This window comes from Jaculus jaculus, chromosome 9 (genome assembly GCF_020740685.1).
Source record: "Jaculus jaculus isolate mJacJac1 chromosome 9, mJacJac1.mat.Y.cur, whole genome shotgun sequence".
NCBI lineage: Eukaryota > Metazoa > Chordata > Mammalia > Rodentia > Dipodidae > Jaculus > Jaculus jaculus.
Window position 1 is genome coordinate 134442137 of NC_059110.1, and position 24567 is coordinate 134466703.

Sequence of the window (24567 nt, forward strand, 5' to 3'; positions counted from 1 at the left end):
TCTCTCATTAAAAAAAAAAAAAGGCCAGTCTTTTGGGCTTGCCTCAAAAAAAAACTTTATTATATAGACACTTATTCAATACTTATATTAGTTAGCTTTGCTGTGGTAACAACCAGCTCCCCAAATCTTGGTGGCTTGTGTGATATATTTCATTTCTTGCATTTGCTGTACGTGCTTCCTTAGGATTTTTCATTTGGGCATCTGGGCTGAAGGATCAGCACTATGCACCGTGCCTGTCTAATGGTGGAGAGTCACGGCTATGGAAAGTGCACTGCTTCTTAAAGCTTCTGCTTGGACATGTCTGCGTCACTTGCATCAGAATGGGCAAGGATGTGTAATCCCCACACAGGATGATAATAACATAACAATAATAATAAAATGTCAGCCTTGCAAGATAAGTTTTGATTGCATCCCTCTCCTCACTAACAACTTGACTAAGCTCCTTCTAGTGATCAGAACTAGTCCTTGAAGTTGGGGTAATTAGAGTCAGCTCGGTGGCAAAATTCAAGCTAGAGGCCTGGGGAGATGGCTCAGTAGACAACGTGTTCATGCAAACACTGGAACCTAAGTTCAGATACCAGAGCTGTGTGGTAGCACACATCTGCAATCCCAGCGTTGGGAAGAGTCAAGCAGACCCCAAGGACTTACTGGATAGTCTTGCGGAATTGGTGAGCTCTGGATTCAGTGAAAGACCCTATCTCAAAAAAATAAGGTGAAAGCCGGGCATGGTGGCACACATCTTTAATCCCAGCACTTGAGAGGCAGAGGTAGGAGGATCACCGTGAGTTCGAGGCCACACTGAGATTACATAGTGAATTCCAGGTCAGCCTGGGCTAGAGTGAGACCCTACCTTGAAAAAGAAAAAAAAAAAAAGTGAATAGCAACTGAAGAGGACACCCTGTGACAACCCCTAGCCTCCACATGCACGCGCGCGCACACACACATACACACACACCTGTGCTCAAATACGTAGGAACACTTATACATGCCTAGGCACACCATACACACACACATGCACATGCTGAAAAAAGATTTTGAAAATTAGACACAGTGTTGGTGGATGGAGAAAGAAAAGGCTTTTGTATATATATATGAAAATGTCATAATGAAATCCCTTATGTATAATTAATACATGCTTATAAAAGAAACAAACAAAAAAGTTATGCAAAGTAAAGCTTCAAGAGAAGTTTCCACCTTTCTGGAACCAGGTGACGACCCCTCAAGTCTACACATGTTCTCCCACTGACTGGGCTTCAAGGCCTCAGGGAGTGAGAAATGGAAGCCAAGCCTGGGGCTTGGGTGTATGGGAACAGGAGCGCCATGGTCAGTTTGAAACGTGACTTGTCTGCAGGAGGTACCTGAAAATTCAGAGCTCAGACTCTAGTACTTTAGGTGCTTCAACAAACCTGAGAAAAATAACTACGGGTGAAAATGGCTCGCAACGGGATGAGCTTTAGAACTTATCTGCTTCCTGCGCATAGTCATGCTTAGATACCTAATAGATTTAAACGCTCCATGAATTTTTTTTCCCCTTACAGAAAACTCTAAACTTGTGCTACTGTATATACAACCAAGTTGGTCTTGTAGGAGGACTTGTCAAGGAACGAATTCACTTTGGCCAATAACCAACTGGATGGAATGGAAGCAAGACGTAGGGAACGGCCCTGGGGAAAGTGATCTTCATCCGAGGACATTTCGGGAGACTCGGGGGGAAGCGAGGTACCGGATGGACGCCCGGGGAACCAGCTAAGGTGGAACTTACTGGAGCGCCCGGGGGAGGGCGCGGGGGCCCCAGGCCGACTCAAAGGAAAGGAGCGGAGAACGCGTGCACCCAGCACCCCACCTCGCCGAGGGGTCCAAGGGAGGAGACCCCTGGACCAGACAAAGGCTGCAGCCGCGAGAGGCCGGGAGTGCGCGTGCGCCGGGGGTGGGGCGCGTGCGCGCGGGCGGCGGTCAGCACCGGCGGCCCGAGGCGCGGCGGGAGCGGGACCCGCGAGCCGGGCAGCGCGCGGAGGCGCCGGAGGCGCGGGGAGGCCGGGGCGGGGGCGCTCGCGCGCGCCCACTAGTGTCCGGAGGGGGAAGGCGCCGGCGGAGGAGGCCCGGTTGCCAGCCCCTCCTCCCCACCCCGAGGGAAGCTCGCGCTCCCGCCGCTCGCGCCTGCGCCGCCCGCCGGCCCCGGGGACGCGCTCTCTCGCCGGCGCGCGCGCTCGCTCGCAGTCACCGCCACCCACCGGCTCCGGCACCAGCAGCTGCAGCAGCCGCAGCAGCGCCGCCGCCACCGCCCACCTTCTGCCTCCGCCGCCACAACCTCCGTCTCCTCCGCGGACCTCTTCTGTCCTCGCCTGCAGTCGAGCACCAGGTAAGCGCCGAGGCTGTGGAGCCCGTCTCCGGGTCTGCTCCCCTGCACCAGCCCCGCGCCGCTCCTCGCCGCCCCCCCCCCCCCACGAAAGATGATGGATGTAGTGTGCTGGGCATCGATCGGGGGAAACAGCCCTTCTTGCGCCCTAGACGCTCGGGGGCTGGACGCGGGGGGGGGGGCGGTCTGGAGAGGAACGCGTGCAGGAGGTGCACGCACGCGGGGGAGTGCGTGTGCTGTATGGGGGTCTGCACGACCCGCTTCGCGCAAATCCGAGGGGAGGGCTGTGCCCGCAGGGTGGGGCGCGGATGGCGGTGACCTGGGGGAGGGGGCTGCTCTTCACTCCGGAGCTCAGCTCTTTGCCGCAATGGGCGTGGATCTGTGTGTGTGTGTGTGTGCGTGTGTTTAGGGAAGGGGGGTCCAATGACGACCCCCGAAACCGAATCTGAGATCGGACTCATCTGTCCCTGTTTGCCATCAGCAGTAAGGGAAGACGTGCATCGGGGATTCTAGAAATGATGACTCCATGCGTATACATATATACACCTTCCCGGCCACGATTCCGACCCGGCCTTCACGGTCTCTGATTTAAGGCGGTGGCCCGCCCCCTCCCCTTTTCCTCCTTCAGAAACCGGCAGGGGACATTTGGGGGCTGGGCGGAATCGGAGAGATGGGGAGGGGTCCAGGCGCTGTCACTTGAGCTGCCCTTCCCCCTGCGCGCGCCTGGTAGCGGGGCGGGAGCGGCGCCGTGCCCGAGAGAAGGTGGTGAGCCGATCTGGACGTGGAAGCTCGCGGAGGCGGGGGTCGCCTGGCCGGGCGACGTCAGCGGACCGGGTAGCTGCGGCTCCCCCCTCGCGGGCGCGCACCCTCGCCGCGCTGCTCAGACCTGTGCGGGGCTGCAGGTGCGCTTCGGGCGGGTTCCTTTCTCTGCGCCCTGCGCGGGGCTCCCGGCGTGTGCGCTGCCTGCCGGAGGCGCGGGCTTCGCGCGCAGGGCTCGCCCCTCACTGCGGCAGTGGGTGTGGACCTGGGTGGGCGAGCCGGGGGAAGGGGAGGGGAGGATGTACCTCCTCCTACTCCCACCCCTCCCCCGTTTTTTCCCCCTCTGAACGTGAGGTGCCATCTTTTCGCGGCGTGTCACGTCTTTATCGTGTATGCCAAGTCTAGCCGGGCTTCCGAGGACAGGACACAGATGGGAATTAAAGAGGAAGGGGTCGTCAACGCAAAAATCTTGAGGGTGTTTTTTTTTCCCCCCTCCTACTTGCGGCCGTGAGCTCCGGGAGCATTAACCCGGAATTTTCGAAGGGAGCTCCCTGCTTTGTTTGTAGAGGTTGGGCGATCTGCGCTGCCATCCCTGGCTTTTGGCTTTTATTCCACGAGAGTATTTAGCCACGCGCTCCCTACATTCCCCCCCCCCTTTTTTTCGTCCATCATTTCAGAACCTTTGTTGGTTTTCCAGGCTTGCTCAGAGAGTCACAGCACCCAGGGCATGCATTTGCCGGGCGTGACCTCGCTCAGCCCCCTTCCCCCAGTTCGGCCCAGTGCCAGGAAGCGTTGGCAGGTCCTAAAGGGTGGAATTGGAGGTAGCGGCCTGAGGTTCTACTGGCCTCATTGGAACCACACCCAGAGCTGCCTGGGGGCCGTAACCCATTAGCTTTCGCATCTAGCACCCCCCTCCCCCATGGGGAGGAGCCCGCAGCAGAAGTTCCTTCCCACCTTAAGCCCTGTTGCTTCTCCAGGCTGGAGACGGGAGCGAGCTCGAAGTCCCCTGGGATGCTGCGGCCACACCCATCTCTCCCAGATCACCGACGGGGGTGGGGGGCGGGCACCGACTTGAGGGGTTTGCCATGGGAACCACACGCGACAGAGAAGTACCTTCTGGCTTTGCCCTGCCGCTTCCCCAGGAGGTTCAGGACCCTGGGGTGGTCTGACAGTGCCAGGTTGTTTTACTGGTGGGTGGGGAGAGCCCTCGACCTGAGCCTCCTTCTAATTGGCTACGGAGGCCGCAGCCACCCAGATTGGCGTCCCTGGTGTTTTCGCTATAGGCACACTGGTTAATATTGTTTTATTCGTATTATCTTAAACGGGGCACTGATTTATTGATTTGCTGCGTGGCGTGATTGAAGGCGAACGGAGTCCTAGCCTCCGGGTTCTACCGGGAGCGAGGCCTCGTGGGTTTCTGGTTAATTCTGCCCCTGAAAACTAGTGCGGAGGCATAGTTCTGAACCTACCAGCACCTTAGGGGACCAATCCTGAATCCTTAGTGGGCCGCCCAGGTCGACCTGAATTCTGGGGAACGTCTGGGTTCCGGGTAGGGCTGGGGTGGTGGCGTCGGGGTCCAGAACTTGGGCTTGGCGATGCCTCCGCGCGCGTGGGCTGGGCCCGCTGGGCACCGCTTGCCAGGGCGGCGCAGAGCGGGATGGAGGCGACCCACCCAGCCCTCGCCCCGCAACAGGCTGGGCGCGCGATTCCCGATTCCAGAAGAGGCTGGGCTGCAGAGAAGGGACTGGACAAAAAGGGGAGCCTGGAGCGAGGCTGCCCAGGGCAGTCCCCTGGGCAGAGGTGCCTCTTCATATGGGTTGGGGAAGGAAAATCGGCGGAGGCGAGCGCAGTCAACCCAATGCAGGAACAAAGCGCAGGCCACGCGCCTGTAAATTCGCTCCATTTTGGAACGTGTCGGCGGTTTGGTGGGGTACCGCGGTCGTCAAGGAGGCTCGGGGCTGTGGAATGGCCCTTTAGGGCGACGTCTGAGCGGCTCCATCGCTGGCTGTACGCTCATTTTAACCGCCCACATCCCAGAACCCGTGGTGTTGGCGTCCCAGATTTTGAGCGCTGAATCCAGCCGGCATCCCGCATCCATAAAAAGTCCCTGTACCCGAGAGCTAGCAACCACCACCCCTCAGATAAGGGGAGCCCCTTTTCCACCCCGGGCACACAGACTCGTCCCCTCTGGCGTTTAAGAACTTGGGTAACTCCACAGTCTTCGTCTTACTGGCTCCGCTTGGGATGGATGATGGGGCCTGGGACGGCGACAGTCCGTGTTTCCTCCAGGGCCACAGGGGCGCTTAGACTCCAGGCTGGATCCCTGTCTCGCCTCCTGAACTCACCGGGCATAGCTGAATGGGAAGCATCTCGCCTATCATACTTAATTCTGTGGCTATTGCTGGAATGTCATTTTGTGCTTAATGATGTTGCTTATCGATGGCTCGTACGGATTGCTAAACTTCTCTCTAAACAAATGGATAGCTAGCTAAGGTATCACCCCTCCTCCAGCTGCGCCTTCCCGGATGTGTACACTACAGTAACCTGGCCTGGCACTTGGGTTGACCACTGAATGATTTGGGGGTGGGGGTTGTTGGCTTTGCTGTTTGGGGGGAGGGGGAGTGACAAACCATGGCTGGCAGCCCCGCACAAACCTTGTCTGCACATTCTGGTGGTGGTGCAAGGGTGTGGCTTTTAAGTGGCTTCTAGTGTCAAGCACTGTTCCCCAGAGAGGAACAAAGGAAATAGATAATGCCCACGGATTGCAGTAAGACAACTTTAGACTCGTTTTGATTGATGAAAGGTCAGATGTATTCCCAGTCGGGAAAGGAGCCTTGTGTTGAACATGCCCTTTGACCCACATGTCCTTGGAGGTCAAGATCAGCCTGCAGATATAAGGCGACTGTGGGGCCCTTTGTGTGGACTGACTTTTTCCTTCTGTCTTGGTAACATCAGATCATGTAGCTCATTTGTTGAAAAGTTTTAAGAAATTGCGTTTTATTTCACCTTCCCTCAGCTGTGTGGATATATGGGTTTTGCGGCTGTATGTATGGACACGTGTTACCTTTCCAACTGGACCTGTGATCATTTCCAGCTAGATCTTACCTTCTACTTATTTAATCAGCATCTTCTTGCTTCCTCCTTGGAAGAACCTTGCAAGAGTCTGAATGGAGTTTGACTGGAGTGAATTTGAGAGAGGTGGATTTAAGCCCTCGGGGTCTGATCCTGACATGGAGAGGAAGAGATTTCACTCCACCTTGGTGCTCTGTTGATCAAACAGAAAATACCTTCTCTAGGGACCTTAAACCTCTTTCCTCAGATCTAAGGATTCCAGACTCCTCTGTCTCCCAGCCACGTTTGATTGACTCAGAATTGACTGTTAATAAGATTGGGGGATTTAGCTGTGGTTAGGGTGAATTCACAAAAGTTTTGGGGCATCAGGTCTCTGTCTTAGGTTCTGTCCCTTCCAGAGGTTGAGACCTGACACCCACAGCTATGCCCGGGCTCTGGGAGTGTGTGGAGCTGGGTAGGCACGGGAAGCCCCCATTGCAAGCATCTCAGGTCTCCATGACTCGGGTTCTCAAGGCTGTGCTTACTGGGCCAAACTCTGCAGCTAATTTACATCATGCTGTGGGCCGTGGGGCTGCTGTGCCCGGTCCACAGGGCTCATTGTCTCTCCCTGAAAGCGAGGGTGAGAGCTGACTGCAGGTCCACAGGCCTTCCTCCCAAGCCGGCTGGCCATCGAGGCAGGGACATACACCATCACGCTTGACTCACTCCTGTCACTTCGCCAGAGGAGTGGCTGTCCAAGAATTCTTTTTCTGTCTCCAGATGTCAGGCTCCTGTCCCCTCCACCAGCTACTTTCCTGCCCAGGTGGCTCCCTGGGGAGTATGGGGAGACAGTGGGAGGCCACCCCAGAGGGCTTTAGAAATCTTGGGATTCTTGATTAGAAAACATTCTGCAGGCGCATGGATAGAATAGACTTCAGACAAGTAGAACTTCAAATGCATTCTGGGTGGTTATCTTAATGTTGTTTTTCCGTTTGCTGTCATTTCAGTGTGCACACTCGGCTAGCTATTCAATAAGTAATCTCCAAGAAATGTATCTTGTGCCTCAGCTACTTTAGGAAGGGGCGTAAATACTTGAAGGACAGGTCTCCAGTGCAGGCAGTGCTGGTGTGGGCTCATACCAGGGCTCTTGGGCACCAGTCCGAGCGCCCCCAGCACTGTGGAGCCTGAAGTATTGCTTCATGTACCAGAGGGTTGGGTGTTGTGTTGTTTTGTCATCTGTGGTTTAGGGTAAGACAGAGCCTATCTCCAAGGTTGCCGCGGGGTTTATAGGTGGCAATGCAGCACTTAGAGCCAGGCATGAAGTAACTAACTCCTCAGTACGTGGCCCGATTGGCAGCACCCTTTGGATGGACACTTGTAATTGGACAAGTGTGTCGAGGTGTCTGCAGGCCCTGGTGTTGGAATCGGTTGTGACAGACAGATAAATTGTTATACCAAGTAGGAATCAAGCCCAGCTCCTCTGGAAGCAGGCACTGTTGTTTGGGTGGAAATGGATCCCTGGGACGGCACCCACCCACCCACATTTAAATGTACACACAGAACTCTTCCCACAGGCACCCGGGAACCTTATCGTCTGTTGCCCTGCTTCTTCCTTCCTGAAAGCCACTCCGTGGCAGGAACAGACCGCAGACTGCCCACACCAGCCTTCCCTGAACCTCACTGCCTCCCTCCCAGGAAAGGGGACCTGGCTCAGCCCTCAGGCCCACAGGTCTTTTTTGGCTTCCTCCTTGAATGAAAGTGACTGCTTCAGAGCTGGGAAGGAATGGCATCAGGGAAGGCAGAGGATGTGGGCGGAGCTTTGCAAATGAAGTGATTCATTAGAAGTCAGTAACCCAATGACTTCAATGTAGACTTCAATAGTGGACGGTGGAGAAAGCAGAAAAATATGAAAATAGGGGCTGCAGAGATAGTTCAGTGGTTAAAAGCACTTGCTTGCCAAGCTTGCTGGCCAGGGTTCAATTCTCCAGCTACCCACATAAAGCCAGACAGACATTCACTTGCAGCAGCAAGGGACCTTGCGTGCGCGCGCACATACATGCAAATAAATAAACGAAAACTTAAAAAAGAGAAATGTCAATTAAAGCTTACCCCTTGAGGCCTTAAACTTGGGAATTCCAAGCACCAATAAGCAGAGTCACATATGAATCAAGAAATTGGGCTTAAGAAGACCTCTTGGGGCTGGGGAAAGGCTCAGTAGTTAAATGCATTTGCTTGCAAAACCTGCCCACCCAGGTTTGATTCTCCAGCATCTCCACATAAAGCCAGATGCCAAAAGTAGCCCACGTATGTGACATTTGTTTTTAGCAGCAAGAGACCTTGACACACTCATGCACACACACAAGTAAATAAATAAATAAATAGAGCCTTCTTATTTGTAAAATGAAGCTGGGATAATAAACCATTTTAAAAATATTATTTATTTATTTTATTTTATTTGTAAGTAGTGAGAGATAGAAGAGAAACAGACATAGAGAGAGCCAGAACCTCTAGCCACTGCAAATAAACTCCAGACATGTGAGCCACTTGGTGCATCTGGCTTTGTGTGGATACTGAGGAATAAAACTCAGGTGGTTAGGCTTTGCAGTTGAGCGCCTTAACCACTGAGCCATCTCTCTAGCCCAACGCACCAATTTTAAGCCATCATATCAGTAAAGATAATTTTTAAAATGATACATATATGCTGGGTGTGGTGGTGCACACGTGTAATCCCAGCAGTTTAAGAGACAAAGGCAAGAGGACAGTAGTAAATTCAATGGCCATCTGGGTTAAACAGTGACACTCCATCTTAACTTTTTGTTTGTTTGTTTGTTTAAGGCAGGGTCTCACTGTAGCCCAGGCTGACCTGGAACCCACTCTGTAATTCCAGGCTGGCCTCAGACTCACAGCAGTCCTCCTACCTCTGCCTCCTGAGAGCTGGGATGAAAGGCGTGCGCCCCCACGCGGGGCCTCCCAGCTGCCCTTTTGCCTTTCCTGTTCATAATGTTTAGCTCTTCAGAGATCAGTTTATTCCAGATTTACTCTGTTTTTACATATGTAGTGTATGCATGTAGACACCAGGTGTCTTCCTCCGTTGCTTTCCATCTCCGTTTATTGAGACTGTCACTGTTTCTGGGACTCACTGAGCTGGCTAAGTTCTCTACCAGCAAATCTCAGCCGTCTTCCTCTCTCCACCTCTCCAGCTCTGGGAGTATAGGTGCCTGGCTTTTTTGTGGGTGCTGGAGATCTGAACTTGGGTCCTTATGCTTTCATGGCAAGCATTTTACCCACTGAGCCATTTCCCCAACCCCTAGAATTTTTATATTGAGTTTTCTGAAAAACCTGAACAGCTTTCAACTTCGGCGTTGATAGTTGCATCAGGATTTAAGACAATTTATGCTACTAAGTGCAGAAAGGTTAGATAGGCGACTAGATAGTCTAACCTACTACCACCCTGGGGCACAGTGAAAAGCACAGTGTAGAGATGAATATAAACAGGTCCTTTCAAAGTTACCCATTGCCAAGACACACTAGGAATAGCAGTTGGAGGCACTGCCAGCCCCTCTGGGAACAGTTCCCTGGCTTATCTTTTCCAGAAGAACAAGAGAGACTGATTCTACGTGGCCCCATTCTACCGTGAGCAGTACAGGGATTCAGCTCCTGCCTCTGCCCCAGGCCTCCGTGTGGCCTGCTGTGAACACTGAATGTTCCATGCAGAGCGTCCCTAAATCCGCTTGAATATAGGAGAGATGCTCACACATTCACCTGAACCTTCTTTGAGAGCGTTGAATGTTTTCTCCAATAAGCATCTGGGGACGCCAAGCCTCCCCAGGCTGTGCGCTAGGGTTAGCTCCTCCCCTGGCCTCGAAGTCCCTCCCTCCCCAGCAAGGCTGCTGGCTGCTGCGCCTGAGAAAGGCCAGTCAGTGATGGCCGCTCGCTCCCCGGGGAGTGTTAATAAGAACGGAGTACTTTGAAATACATCCCTTTTTGGTGTCACTAGAATGCTATAAATAATCACATGCCAGTGTTTAATGGCTGATAAGAAATGCAAGAAAAAAATTTTTAGATCAGCGAGATTCATATTTTAAGTTCACCGTCTGATCCAAGGTATAAAATAAGATTGAAAGAAAAAGAAAAGATCTGACTCGTCATTTGTTCCTAGTAAGACTGAATTCCAGAAGCCAGTGATCTGCTCATTTTGTGGTCTTCCTCATCACTAGCTGCCTGGCTTGCCACCCCCTGAATTTAGCCACTGTCTCCCCATTGATGTAAGAGACTTTTGGCAAAGATGGAGAATTCCTAGACCGCTGTCCTTTATCTGTCTCGGGGATGCAGTTTTCCCTCAGAATGCAATGGATGGCCGGTAGTGTATTGTCTCCCCTTCTTGGTGGGCTGAAATGAAATGATCTGTCCCTTTGAGCGGCTCAGAAGTCAGGAAGTCACCGTCAGGGCCTCGCCAGATGTCGGTCTGAGCCCCTCGTGGGCTCAGTGAAACCTGGTGCCTGAAATGGTACAGCTGCTGTCCCCTCTGTCCTGATTCCAGCCAGCCGGAGCAGCTGGTCCCCTGGAGTGAGCGTGGTCAGCGTGGGCCATGCCCAGGAGGGATGGACAGGCGTGGACAGGACGACTGAGGCCAGCCTACACTGGTTGTGGCTGTCCCCCTTTTGGAGAGGAGATCCAAAGCGGGGTGCAGGACAGAGGGTGGGGTGACCTCAAGTGACTCCTAGCCCGTGCCAGTGCCGCCGTCGCCGGAAACGGGCTGAGACTTCCTTCTCGACTCATGTCATGACCTTCAAGTGGAATTTCCTGGGAGATTTTCTATTTCCTCTGGAGATTTTGGGTTCTTTCTAATCAGGCAGGGATTTGGTTTAGAGACTCATGTTCTAATTATACCCAGGATGGCCTCTCCCCACCACTTGCCGTTTAGCACGTGATGAGAATCGATTAAGCCAAAGAGTAAATTAAAGCCGAGCTTGATGGGCTGGAGAGATGGCTTAGTGGTTAAGCGCTTGCCTGTGAAACCTAAGGACCCTGGTTCGAGGCTCGATTCCCCAGGACCCACATCAGCCAGATGCACAAGGGGGCGCACGCGTCTGGAGTTCGTTTGCAGTGGCTGGAGGCCCTGGCGCGCCCATTCTCTCTCCCTCTATCTGCCTCTTTCTATCCCTCTCAAATAAATAAACAAAAATAACAACAACAAAAGCTGAGCTTGACTTCGATGGTACAATATTTTGGTAGCTCGTTAAATTGAATGGTTTTGAAATGAGCTGGAGCTGGGTTCCTTTGCTTTGCTGTGAACGTGGCGGGGGGTTCTCAAGGGCGCGTGAAGCGCCACCCCGACCGGCTCACAGGCGCAGCCTCAAGGTCGAGCTTCCTTGCTGGTCCTGGGTGTCTGAATGGCCACATCATTACCCCCTGGGAATCCTGACATTCTGCTCATTATTATCTGGTCCTGTCCACTGGAGTCAAGGGAACCTAACCACCTTCCAGTCCCCAGTGTGGCAAACCACAGAATGAGTCTTAAGCTCTTCTCCCTCCACATCCTGGAATGGATCTGTCATTTCCAGCAGGAAGCTTCTGGCTTGGCCTCTCTTTCCACTTCTGCCTCCACCAGCTCCGAAACAGCTTCAGACCTCATCCTGGTGTCTTTATGGAAATAGTTATCCATGGTGGGAATTCCAAAGAGCAGAATGTCGCCTGTCATGTCCATGTCCGAGCCTGAGTCCCCAGTCAGATTCTCGGTCACCTGCTAAGCCAAGCCTGGCTTCATGCCACCTTCTCAGTCCATGGGCCTGTCTCCCCAGTCCCGCTTCCTACCGCCACCCAGCCGCCCCACCTCCTTCACAGACGCCATGTTCTTACTGCCTTCCTGTACCTGGGTACTGGGCTGTGCCCCCCATCCCTGAGGCTGTCCCCACCTATTGCTTGCAATACCCAGGAGCCCCCGCACTTCCTCTCCCCCCAACATCACTGCTGCAGTAGCTGATGCTTGAGGATCTCCTTGCCTCCCTGCTTCATGTGCAGAGTCCATTTCCCCTCGGGTGAGGTGTCCTCTGGGGTCAGGGACTGTATCATGTGGCTCTCCTGCTCCCCAGGTGTGTGCAGTCATTGAGCCAGCCCCTGGAGCTCAGAAGACACTTTATTTAGTTTTGGGGGAGTGTGTTCATGAGTATATGGGTGCATGTGTTGGGGATGTAACTGGGTGTATGCAGGTTTGTGGAGGCCAGATGATCTCAGGTGTTATTCCTCAGGAATGACAGCCACTTTCTTCTTTTAAAAAATTATTTATTTGTTTATTTATTCATGAGAGAGAGAGAAAGAGGCATATACAGAGAGAGAATGGGCATGCCAGAGCCTCTAGCCCACTGCACACGGACTCCAGACGAATGCACCACCTTGTGCATCTGGCTTTATGTGGGTAGTGGGGAATTGAACCCAGCTCGTTAGACTTTGCAAGCAAATGCCTTAACCTCTGCACCGTCTCTCCAGTCCAGTATCTGCTTTCTTGACACAAGGTCTCTCATTAGCCTTGAATTTACCAAGTAGGCAGTAATGGCTAGTCAGTGATCTACAGACATCAGCCCGCCTCTGATTCCCCAGTGTGCTGTGAAAAATGCTTTAAAATTTTTATTTATTTTGAAAGGATGAGAGAGAGAGAGAAAATTGGTGTTCCAGGACCTGTAGCCACTGCAAAAGAACTCCAAATGCATGCACCACCATGTACATCTGGTTTACATGGGTTTGGGGGTATGGAACCTGAGTCCTTAGGTTTTGCAGGCAAACTCCTTAACTGCTAAGCCATCTCTCCACCCCCTCTAGCTTTTTTTTTTTTTTTTTTCTGGTTTTTCGTTAACTATGTAGTCTCAGGGTGGCCTCTAACTCATGGTGATCCTCCTACCTCTGCCTTCCCAGTGATGGGATTAAAGGTGTGCAGCGTCATGCCCAGCCCCTTAACCTTTTTTAACATGGGTTCTCGGTATTGAATTCAGGTCCTCATACTTGCAAGGCAAGCACTGTACTGACAGAGCTATGGCCCTGGCCCTCCTCTTTTTTTTTAAAGTCAGAGTCCCACTCTGTAGCCCAGACTAGCTTCAAACTCATGGCAGTCCTTCTGCCGTGGCCTCCCAAGTGCTGGTGTTGTGAGTGCGTTCTTATTAGAACGCTCGCTCCGCGAAAGCAGCTGTGTGCTGACAGATCACACAGGCTGGTATAGGGTTAAGCTTTATCTACGTAAATAAAGCAGGAGTTCTGCCTATGCCATAGTTCCATTGCTCTGAACAGCTGAAAATAAAAACCACATTTCCTTTGAAATAATCATTCGTTTTTGTTGTAGGGTTTTTTTTAATTTTTAAAGTTTTATTTATTTACTTATTATATTTTTTTGAGTAGGGGTTCACTCTAGCCTAGGCAGACCTGGACTTCACTGTGTAGTCTCAGGCTGGCCTCAAACTCTCAGTGAGCCCCCTACCTCAGAAGTGCGCCACCACGCCCGGCTATTGTTTTATTTTTTAGAGGTTAGGGTTTCATTCTAGCCCAGGCTGATCTGGAACTCACCCTGAAGTTCCAGGCTGGCCTAGGACTCACAGCATTCCTCCTACCTTTGACCCCTTAGCGCTAGGATTAAAGGCGTGCACCACTAGCTGAAATAACCTTCCCACAAACCCAAAAGTCTCCCCCACGGTGCAGATTTGCTTGGCTAAGTGAGGATACTGCAAACACGGCCCTTGCAGGCTGCACTTATTATACTAAAAACATTGCCTCAATCAGTCCTCATTCCCCATGAGGCTGGATCATTGCCCCGTTTTGCAGAGGAGCAAACTGAGGCAAAGAGCCCTCAGGGCTTATCAGGGAGCCAGATGGTACCTTAGGCACAGCTTTGCCTCTGTCCCCGTCCTCAAGATTGCCACCGCCCTCCTGCCTCTGTGATGGGTCACCTGTAACATGAGCCGGGAGAGATTATTTTGACTGGAAAGTGAGCCTCTAAACTGGGCTCTTGCTTCATGTCGTCAGTGACGGCAGAACCAAATATAGTGTCTGTCATGGACAGGTCTGCTCTACCAAACACAGCAGCGCCTTTTAGATCTTCCAGCCTATGAAAGCATAAGAAAGGCTCACAAGCACCACAGTGCTGGGTGTGGAGGCTGCAAGATGAGGGTGAGGAGCCAGTGTGTAAACACACTCAGGGAAGAGCAGGGTCGGCTCCCAGACAGAGTCTCAGGAGAGAGTTCATTAAAAGGGGTGGTTTCCCTGGACAAGGCAGACAAAGGCAGCCTCTGCTCATGGGAAAGAGGGTCATGGGAAAGAAAAGAGAGAAGAGGGGAGGGGAGGGGAGGGGAGGGGAGGGGAGGGGAGGGGAGGGGAGAGGAGAGGAGAGGAGAGGAGAGGAGAGGAGAGGAGAGGAGAGGAGAGGAGAGGAGAGGAGAGGAGAGGAGAGGAGAGGAGAGGAGGGGAGAGACCAGGCCCGTATCATCCCCACTGAGGCCCTGGCTCTGCACACTTTAAGCTTCCCGTTCTGGGACCAGGAAGAGGGGAGTGATGGGCACCGGCGGGAGGCGCTGCTGGGTGAGGCTGCAGTTCTGTTGCAGCACATTGGCATGACAAAGATCTCCTTCTCCCACAGCTCTTCCCTGTAATGGAAGCCGTTTTCTGTTCTCGTCTTGCCTCCCACCTTCTGACCAGCATTTTTTTCTTCTTTCTAATCTACCAGCTGTATAGTGAAGATACCATATGTGAGGTCCCTGCAAGTTTTGTTTTGTTTTGTTTTGTTTTGTACTTTTGTAGCTGGAGTATGGTGAAGGGGATCATTGCAGCTTATAAAAGATATTCAGGTGGCTGGAGAGATGACTTACCAGTTAAGGCACTTGCCAGCAAAGTCAAAGGACCCAGGTTCAGTTCCCCAGTACCCACATAAAGCCAGATGCACAAGGCGGCGCGTGCATCTGGAGTTGGGGAGGCCCTGGCCCACCCCTACTCTCTTTTGCTCATAAATAAATAAATAATTTTAAAAAAGATATTCAGATGAAAAGTGAATAGTTCTACAAGAAAATCCAAGTTGAGGGACTGGAAAGATGGAGCATCGGTTAAGATGCTCACCTGCAACGTGTAACGACCCAGGTTCAATTCCATAGTACCCATGTAAAGCCAGATGCACAAAATGGCGCATGCATCTGGAGTTCACTTGCAGTGCCTAGAGACCCTAGCACACCTCTGTCTCCCCGCCCCCCCCCCCGCAAATAAATAAATGAAATATTTCTTCTCTGTATCTTCAGCTCCTGCTCTAGTTCAGGGCACACGATGAACACCCAGTCACTGCTGAGTGGCTGAGTAAGTGGCAGAGTAACTTAACACACTGTCGACTAAAGAGACTTGAGCATAGTAAGGGAGGCATACATACATCTGTGTGTTCATCTTTCTACCTTCCCAGCGCTCAGGAGGCAGAGGCAGGAGGATCTCCATGAATTCCAGCTCAACCTGAGCTAAAGTGAGACCCTACGTCAAAAAACAAAACAAAAAAAATAGGCATGGTGGACCACATCCTTAATTCCAGCACTGAGGAGGGGGAGACAAGAGGATCAGGAGTTCAAGTTCGTTTTCAACTACACAGCAAGTTCCAGGCCAGCCTGGGGTTTTAAATGCTAAAGGTTGGAGCCAGTAAAATAGTTCAGTGGTTAAGGTGTTTGCCTGCAAAGCCTAAGGACCCCGGCTCGATTCCCCAGAACCCATGTAAGCTAGATGCACAAGGGGGCGCATGCATCCGGAGTTCATTTGTAGTGGCTAAAGGCCCTGGCACACCTATTCTCTCTCTTTACCTGCCTCTCTTTCTCTCTCTCAAATAAATAAACAATAAATGTTAAATGCTAAAGGAGAAACATATGTCCCCATCTTTTTTTTTTTTTTTTTTTTTTTTTTTTTAGGTAGAGCCTTGCTCTAGCCCAGTTTGACTTGGAATTCACTATGTATTCTCAGGGTGGCCTCAAATGCCCAGCAATCCTCCTGTTTCTGCCTCTTGAGTGCTGGGATTAAAGGTGTGCACCATCACTCCTGGCTTTGTCCCCATCTTTTTTAAAGTCAGGTATTTCACGAGGTGTTGGCTCATGACTTTAATCTCAGCTCTGCAAAGCTGAATTAGGAGTATTCCCATGACTTTGAGACCAGCCTGGGCTACAGAGTGAGTTCTAGGTCAGCCTGGGCATCCAAAAAACAAAACAAAACACAATATCTTTAGGTTCCCCTGAATACTGGAATGTCACCTCAGACCATGAACCCTTCAAAGACAAAGGGTCTTTGTGAACAAGGTTGGGTCTGTGGCCTGTCCCCCACCCACACACCTACCAGGAATGGTGGTGAAAGTTCAAGGCAGCCCACCTGCATCCCAGCTGTCTCCTGATAGGTGAGGGTCCAGGTAGAGGCATCAGAATTAGCAAGTTAAAACACAGGATGGCCAGTTAAATTTGGACCACAATTTTTTTAGCATAAGTGTATGTAGAGAGTTCCAAAATGTTCCCCAAAGATGTCAGGCCCTAATCCCTAGAATCTATGACCTTAATTGCTAAAAGGGTCTTTACAGATGTGATCACATTAAGGATTTTGAGATGAGATGATCCTGGATTATTTTAGTGGATTCTAAATACAGTCACCTGTGTCCTCAGAGGAGCGACGGGGGGAGGGAGGCCTGGGGACGTGGCTGACTAGAGAAAGCACTTACTGTGCAACTGTGAGCAGCTGAGTTCCAATCCCGGAGCATGCGTCAAAGCGGGGGGCAGTGGACGCGAGCCCCTGCCTCAAAGCAGGCGGAAGGTGAGGACTGATCCAGAAGCTGTCCTGTGACCTCTACACGTAAGCCATGGCATGCACCCAAACACACATGTGCATGCGGACACACATGCGCACACACACACCCTGAGTAAATTCAAGAGAGAGAGAAGGAAAGCGGGGCATGGAGACACATGCCTCATGTTCTCGCACCAGTGGAGGCTGAGGTAGAAAGATCACCATGAGTTCGAGCCCAGCCTGGAGTGACAGAATGAGTTCCAGATCACCTGCACTAGAGTGACACCCTAACTCAAACGCAACAGAGAGGGACTGGAGAGATGGCTTCGTGGCTAAGGCGCTTGCCTACAAAGCCAAAGGACCCAGGTTCCATTCCACAGTACCCACATAAAGCCAGATGCACAAGGTGGTGCATGCAGCTGGAGTTTGTTTGCAGTGGCTAGAGGCCCTGGAGTGCCATTTCTGCCTCTTATTCTCTCTCTCTCTCTCTCTCATAAATAAATGAAATATATTTTAAAACCACAGAGACAGAAGGTGATTAAACACATAGAGGAAAAGGCAGCATGGTAATGAAGGAAGAAATCAAAGTGATGTGGCCACAAGCCAAGGGTGGATGGCAGCCTCTGGAGGCTGGAAGAGGCAAGCGAGGCCTTTCCCGCTGAGCACCAAAGGCAGCGTGGTCCCAACTCCTGGCTCGCAGCCCAGTGACGCTGACTTCAGACCTCCAACCTCCAGAACTGAGAGAATAAACACCTGTTGTATTAAGCCACTCAGTGTTTGGTCATTTGTTACTGCAGTCCCAGGAAGCAAATGCAGTAAGCCCCGTGATGCAATATTTAAATATGTGGTGTATATGATATTCAAATTTATATGGGCCACTTGCATTTTATTTAACAATGCTGGTTCCAGGACCATAGAAAACGGATCTTTGAAATGTGTGGGAAATCTGGTGGGGCAGCTCAGAAGTGGGCTTGGTAAACACTTGCCTTGAGCTGATTTAAATTTCACTAATCCTCTAAACAAAAGAGAGGCAATTAGACAGGTTTTGGTAACTTACTCTTTTAAGAACTACTGTACTGCAAAAGCCCTGAGTCATGGTGGAGCCCTGAAGACTAAATCATGACCCATCAGATATTGGGGATTCTGCTGACCTGTCTTCTTTTCTCTTTTCTTTCTTTTCTTTTTCCTCCCCTTCACTTCCTTCCCTCTCCTCTTTCTTTTTGAGGCAGGATCTCATTCTGTAACCCAGGCTGGCCCTGAATTTATTCTGTAGCCCAGGCTGGCCTCAAACGTGTGGCAGTCCTCTTACTTCAGTCTCCCGAGGGCTGGGGTTACAAGCATGGTCCACTAAACTCAGCGTTGGCACTACCTCTGGGACTTCCTGTCCTTTGACTAGTGGCCCTGGTGCTCTGGCTGCTGAGTGAGAGGGCATGGCAGAGGCCTGGAAGGTACCAGAAGAAGGTGTTGGCTCCAGATTCCCAGAGGAGCTTTCGAGGAAAGGGGATATAAAACGACTCCGTCGTTCGTTATGCTCTGAAATGCATCTGACAGGGGCGAGTGTTGAAGACTAATGTGGCCATTTCCCACGTGAAGAGGGCTTCCTCCACGCCAACACACAGGTGGGCACAGGCAGGGCTCAGGGCTTTCCCCAAGAGGGTTTCTCCTTATTGCCATTGGCTCGCTGACATCTGGACAGTCGTACACCCTTATGGGGCCTTGGGTCATCTAGAACAGGCCGGGGTCCTATCCCAGAATTGTCCCCCAAATATCCAGACCCGATAGAAGAGAAAGCAGGACTTCTCAAGAGAAAGAAAAAAAGCAGGGAAGGAGATAAAACATGGAAAAATGCTTGATCTCACCCCTCATTGAAAAAAAAACAACAAAACACCTGCCGCTCAAACCACAGTGAGACGCTTTTGCTGCCGATGAGGCCGGAAAGGCGCGGGCGTGTGGGCAGGAGCCCTCCTGGCCCGACGGCCGCCAGTCGATCAGACGGCCTTTGACAGAGCATCGCGCTCCCGAGAGCTCCCCTTTCCTGTGCGAGCAAAGGTTGTGTGTGGGGGTCATCTGCCATGTGGAAGTGAGGTCGGGATGCCTAAACAAGGTGTGCTCCTTAAAGAAACGTGTGTGTCCTGGGCACTGCTGCGGATTAGTGAAGAGCCAGGTAGGCATCCCGAGGTACCATTAGTGTAAAGGAAGGTGAGTGTGCCATGGAGGACTCAGACAGGCGGTGCTCCGGAGAGGTGGAACTGGGTTGTGGTAGCAGCATGTGCAGTGACCCACTGTGGATGGGGTCAGGAGAGGCCATTTTCACTCTGTTTCTTCTTTTCCCCAAGTGTCCCTATTGCTTTTCCAAAAGATGCATGTATGCTGGGCTGAAGAGATGGCTAAGCGGTTAAGCGCTTGCCTGTGAAGCCTAAGGACCCCAGTTCGAGGCTTGATTCCCCAGGACCCACGTTAGCCAGATGCACAAGGGGGTGCATGCGTCTGGAGTTCGTTTGCAGTAGCTGGAAGCCCTGGCGCGCCCATTCTCTCTCTATCTATCTCTCTCTCTCCCTCTCTCTCTGTCACTCTCAAATAAATAAATAAAAACGAACAAAAAATATTTTTTAAAAAAAGATACATGTATGCACTCAGGAGCCAGCACCCTTCAACAGTGAAAATGTCATGGGTGTGGGGGGGCTGAAGGCCTGGGTTTGATTTCCCAGTACCCACGTGAAGCCAGATGTGCAAAGTGGTGTGTGCACCCGGAATTCTTTGAAGCAGCAAGAAGCCCTGGTTTCTTCTCTCTCTCTCCTCCCTCACAAATAAATGAAGCATCTTAACATGACATAGTGGCTCACATCTCTAATTCTAGCACTTGAAAGTCTACAGCTGGATGACTGTGAGCTCAAGGCTAGCCTGAGCAAATAGAGAACCTGTCTCAGCACCCCAAAAAAAAAACAAACAGTTGAAGATGGGCTGGAGAGATGGCTTAGTGGTTAAGTGCTTGCCTGTGAAGCCTAAGGACCCTGGTTTGAGGCTTGATTCCCCAAGACCCATGTAAGCCAGATGTACAAGGTGGCACATGCATCTAGAGTTCATTTACAGTGGCTGGAGGCCCTGGTGCACCCATTTTCTCTTATGTCTGCCCCCCCCCACTCTCTCTCTGTCATTCTCAAAAATAAATAAAAATAAGCAATTTTTTTTTTTAAATTGAAGACAGATGTGGTAATATATGCTTTAGACCCAGCCCTGGGGAGGCTGAGGCAGGAGGATCATAGAAAGCTCAAGGCGAGCCTGGACTACAGAATGAGTTCCAGGTCAGCCTGGATTAGAGTGAGACCCTGCTTCAAAAAAAATTTTTTTAATAAAATAAAAGGCTCTCTGGGACTGGAGAGATGGCTTAGCAGTTAAGGTGCTTGCCTGCAAACCCTAAGGACCCAGGTTTGGTTCCCCAGGACCCACATAAGTCAGATGCACAAGGTGTCACATGTGTCTGGAGTTAGTTTCCAGTGGCTAGAGGTCCTAGCATACCTATTCTCTCCCTCCCTCCCTCCCTCCCTCACTCCCTCCCTCTCTCTCTCTCTCTCTCTCTCTCTCATTTTCTTTCTTTGCTTCTCTCTCTCAAATAAATAAGTAAAATATTTTTTTAAAAAAGGCTCTCTCGATGGAAGTGACTTGGATGACATCTCTGGGTAAGAAGCTGTCGTGTGAAGCTGGGCGTGGTGGCGCACGCCTTGAATCCCAACACTCAGGAGGCAGAGGTAGGAGGATTGCCGTGAATTCAAGGCCACCCTGAGACTACATAGTTAATTCCAGGTCAGCCTGGGCTAGAGTGAGACCCTACCTCAAAAACAAAAGAAACAAAAAAAGAAGAAGAAGAAGAAGCTTTGATCTGGGCTGGAAAGATGGCTTTTCAGTTAAAGGCACTTGCTTGCAAAGCCTGAAGGCCTGGGTTCGAATCCCCAATACCCACATAAATCCAGATGCACAATGTGGCACATGCATCTGGGCTTTATTTGCAAAGGCAAGAGGCCTTGGTGTGCCTACTCTCTCTCTCTCTCAAATAAATAAATTAATAATAATAATAAAGAAACTCTGATCTGGACTAACTGCCCTGTGTCACAGAGAGAGATGAGAGCTGCCACCCTTGCCAGCTAGCCCGAGCATTTGACCACCTCAGACAGAAGAACTGTGGGAATCACCGACACTGTATGGCTTACACAAGCAGAGCACACACACGCGTGTTTGTGTATGGGGCATGTATAGGACATGTCATTGAACCCACAGGCCATCTTCCAGAGTGTTTTCTTGGAGGCAGAGGTAGCGGGTTAGGAGGATAAGGGGAGCTGGGAAACCCCTGATCCTTGACACAGATTGAAACCAGCCACTGTGGTGTGAACTCCGCAGGTGACTTCCTGAGGGGAGGCTGGCTAGCAGGTTGGATTATAATTTAGTGCCAGATTCTTTTTATACCAAGAACAACGTGAATGCTATTTTTTTTTCTTAGTGCTTTCACACAAATGACCTCATCGAATCCTCCGGGGCCATTTCAGGCTGGTGGCACTTCCTGTTTGGAAGGGGAGGAAACGGATGCTGCCTGTCTCCATCTCCCTGTGTCCTTGGGTGCAGATTCTACACCCTGCCCCCAGTCCCTTCCAAGGCAGCTCCCTATGGTGGGCAGGGGCTCCTCCAGACTCCCTGCTTGCCCATCCCATCCCCCATATCCACTGAAAGATGGGAGAGCAGCGCAGAGACCGGCCCTGGGAAGCAGCCAGAGACCAGCCAGACACTCAGAAGGCTAAAGGCAGCACACAGGCCCTGTGGAGGGGCGGCGTTCCCTCAGCCTGGAATGCGCATGCCTGGCCCTCGGTATGAGCATCTACCTGGAGTTCACTCTGTAGTCTCAGGGTGACCTCGAACTCATGGCGGTCCTCCTACCTGTGCCTCCCGAGTGCCGGGATTAAAGGTGAGCGCCACCACGCCGGCTCTGTGGTGCTGACTTTTGGTGGTACCCCCTCTGCTTGGCCCTGTGAGAGAGAGCCCGCTTCTTCCGCCATTTGGAACTTCCTGAGGATCTGTAAGCCTGGGATAAATCCCTTCCTCCCACAGCTGTGTCTGTTTGGAGGTCCGTCCCGCAGCGTGGAGCTGAGGACAGCAGCCACTGCGGAGCTAGGGAGGACGGCCGGCGTGGCGCGTGGGACGCTGCACTTGCCGGACCCTGTGGCCCTGGCCCCAGTCTTTCCATCGTGCCCACCCAACTCCACAGGGGCTCCTCACTGACCACGTGACTGGGCGTTGGGTAGAACAATCGAGGAGAGACCAGGAGGGTGTTGGGAGCACCCCCAAGATCTGTGACCTCCCTCAACCGTTCTCTCCATTGAAGGACTTCCCAGCCTGCTACTTTCTGAGGTTAGGGCGAGAAAAATCCAGAGAGGTGCCCACATCACAAGATGTGAAGGGCCATGCATTTAACATCCTGACACATGCCAGAGTCACTTGAGAAATGGGTAACTGAGCCCAGAGATGGGCAGTGACCTCCCTAGAGTCAGTCACACGGCAAGTTCATGGCAAAACTGGGTCAGCAGAAGTCCACTGTCTCCTCACACCGACCCCTCCCGTGCCCCGCATAATCTCCCAAATACGTTCCAGTACCTGGGAATCCCACAGGCGTGCCCCTCCTCCACCCCCCACCCCACAGAGGACACCAGGGTAACTGCAGGTTCAGGAAAGGCAGCGGAGGCTGAAGGGTTTAAAGGGGTTCTGGGCACTGACTGTTGGTGTGGGCCTGCATCCGGCCTGGCCCTCTGTGCACCTGGCATACTGGACATTTCATCATAATTACTCGTGGGGAATTCAGAAAGCCAGGCTGACCAAGCCACACACATCTTTGCAGTCATTACATAGCACAGCCAAGAGTTAGTTCATCATGAGTAAAGAATACATGTGAATAAGGAATAAATGTGACTAGGAGACGACCTAGGTACAAAGATTTGTACTTTTTAAAAAAATATATTTTTTTAAATTTTTATTAACATTTTCCATGATTATAAAATATATCCCATGGTAATTCTCTCCCTCCCCACCCCCACACTTTCCCATTTGAAATTCCATTCTCCATCATATTACCTCCCCACTACAATCATTGTAATTACATATATACAATATCAACCTATTAAGTATCCTCCTCCCTTCCTTTCTCCACCCTTTATGTCTCCTTTTCAACTTACTGGCCTCTGCTACTAAGTATTTTCATTCTCACGCAGAAGCCCAGTCATCTGTAGCTAGGATCCACATATGAGAGAGAACATGTGGCGCTTGGCTTTCTGGGCCTGGGTTACCTCACTTAGTATAATACTTTCCAGGTCCATCCATTTTTCTGCAAATTTTATAACTTCATTTTTCTTTACCGCTGAGTAGAACTCCATTGTATAAATGTGCCACATCTTCATTATCCACTCATCTGTTGAGGGACATCTAGGCTGGTTCCATTTCCCAGCTATTATAAATTGAGCAGCAATAAACATGGTTGAGCACGTACTTCTAAGGAAATGAGATGAGTCCTTTGGATATATGCCTAGGAGTGCTATAGCTGGGTCATATGGTAGATCAATCTCTAGCTGTTTTAGGAACCTCCACACTGTTTTCCACAATGGCTGGACCAGATTGCATTCCCACCAGCAGTGCAGAAGGGTTCCTTTTTTTCCACATCCCCACCAACATTTATGATCATTTGTTTTCATGATGGTGGCCAATCTGACAAGAGTGAGATGGAATCTCAATGTAGTTTTAATCTGCATTTCCCTGATGACTAGTGACGTAGAACATTTTTTTAGATGCTTATATGCCATTCGTATTTCTTCCTTTGAGAACTCTCTATTTAGCTCCATAGCCCATTTTTTGATTGGCTTGTTTGATTCCTTATTATTTAACTTTTTGAGTTCTTTGTATATCCTAGATATTAATCCTCTATCAGATATATAGCTGGCGAAGATTTTTTCCCATTCTGTAGGTTGCCTCTTTGCTTTTTTCACTGTGTCCTTTGCAGTGCAAAATCTTTGTGATTTCATTAGGTCCCAGTGGTTAATCTGTGGTTTTATTGCCTGAGCAATTGGGGTTGTATTCAGAAAGAGATAATTTCTCTTCATTTGTCCTGGTAGTAGAGTTGTGAACTGAAAAAAACTGGGTCAAGACCTCATGCACCTCTCTATTGGTTTATTTATTTATTTATATTTAATTAATTTATTTTTTTTGTTTTTTCAAGGTAGGGTCTCACTCTAGATCAGGCTGACCTGGAATGCACTCTATAGTCTCAGGGTGGCCTCAAACTCACAGCGATCATCCCACTGAGTGCTGGGATTAAAGGCGTGTGCCACCACGCCCAGCTGGTTTGTTTTTGACACAGGGTCTATGTAACTCACTATGTATTGGCCAAAAGTTGGCCTTGAAGTCCTGATCCTCCTCCGTCCCCCTCACCAGTGTTGGGTTCACAGGCACACACCATGCTGAGCTGCAGAGGAAAATGTTCACTGAAGAAGCTCTCAATGTACTTTAAAAAAAAAAAAAAAAAAAAAAAACTTCTGTTTGCAGACCCAAGGTCCTGGCAGCTACTATGCAGGTATGTCCTCGAACAAACCCACCCAGCCAAAGAG

The 24567-nt window shown here is 50.9% G+C and overlaps 1 protein-coding gene across 4 annotated transcripts in view; it reads left to right on the top strand.

The window, feature by feature from the left end:
* The first annotated feature begins 2211 nt into the window (after positions 1 to 2211).
* The window catches only part of Mapt (microtubule associated protein tau), a 119981-nt gene continuing 97625 nt past the window's right edge, over positions 2212 to 24567 (top strand). For all 4 annotated transcript variants that reach the window (XM_045158337.1, XM_045158338.1, XM_045158339.1 and 1 more), the window contains exon 1: positions 2212 to 2359. The gene's annotated coding sequence lies outside the window, so the exon portion shown is untranslated. The remainder of the gene's footprint in view (positions 2360 to 24567) is intronic.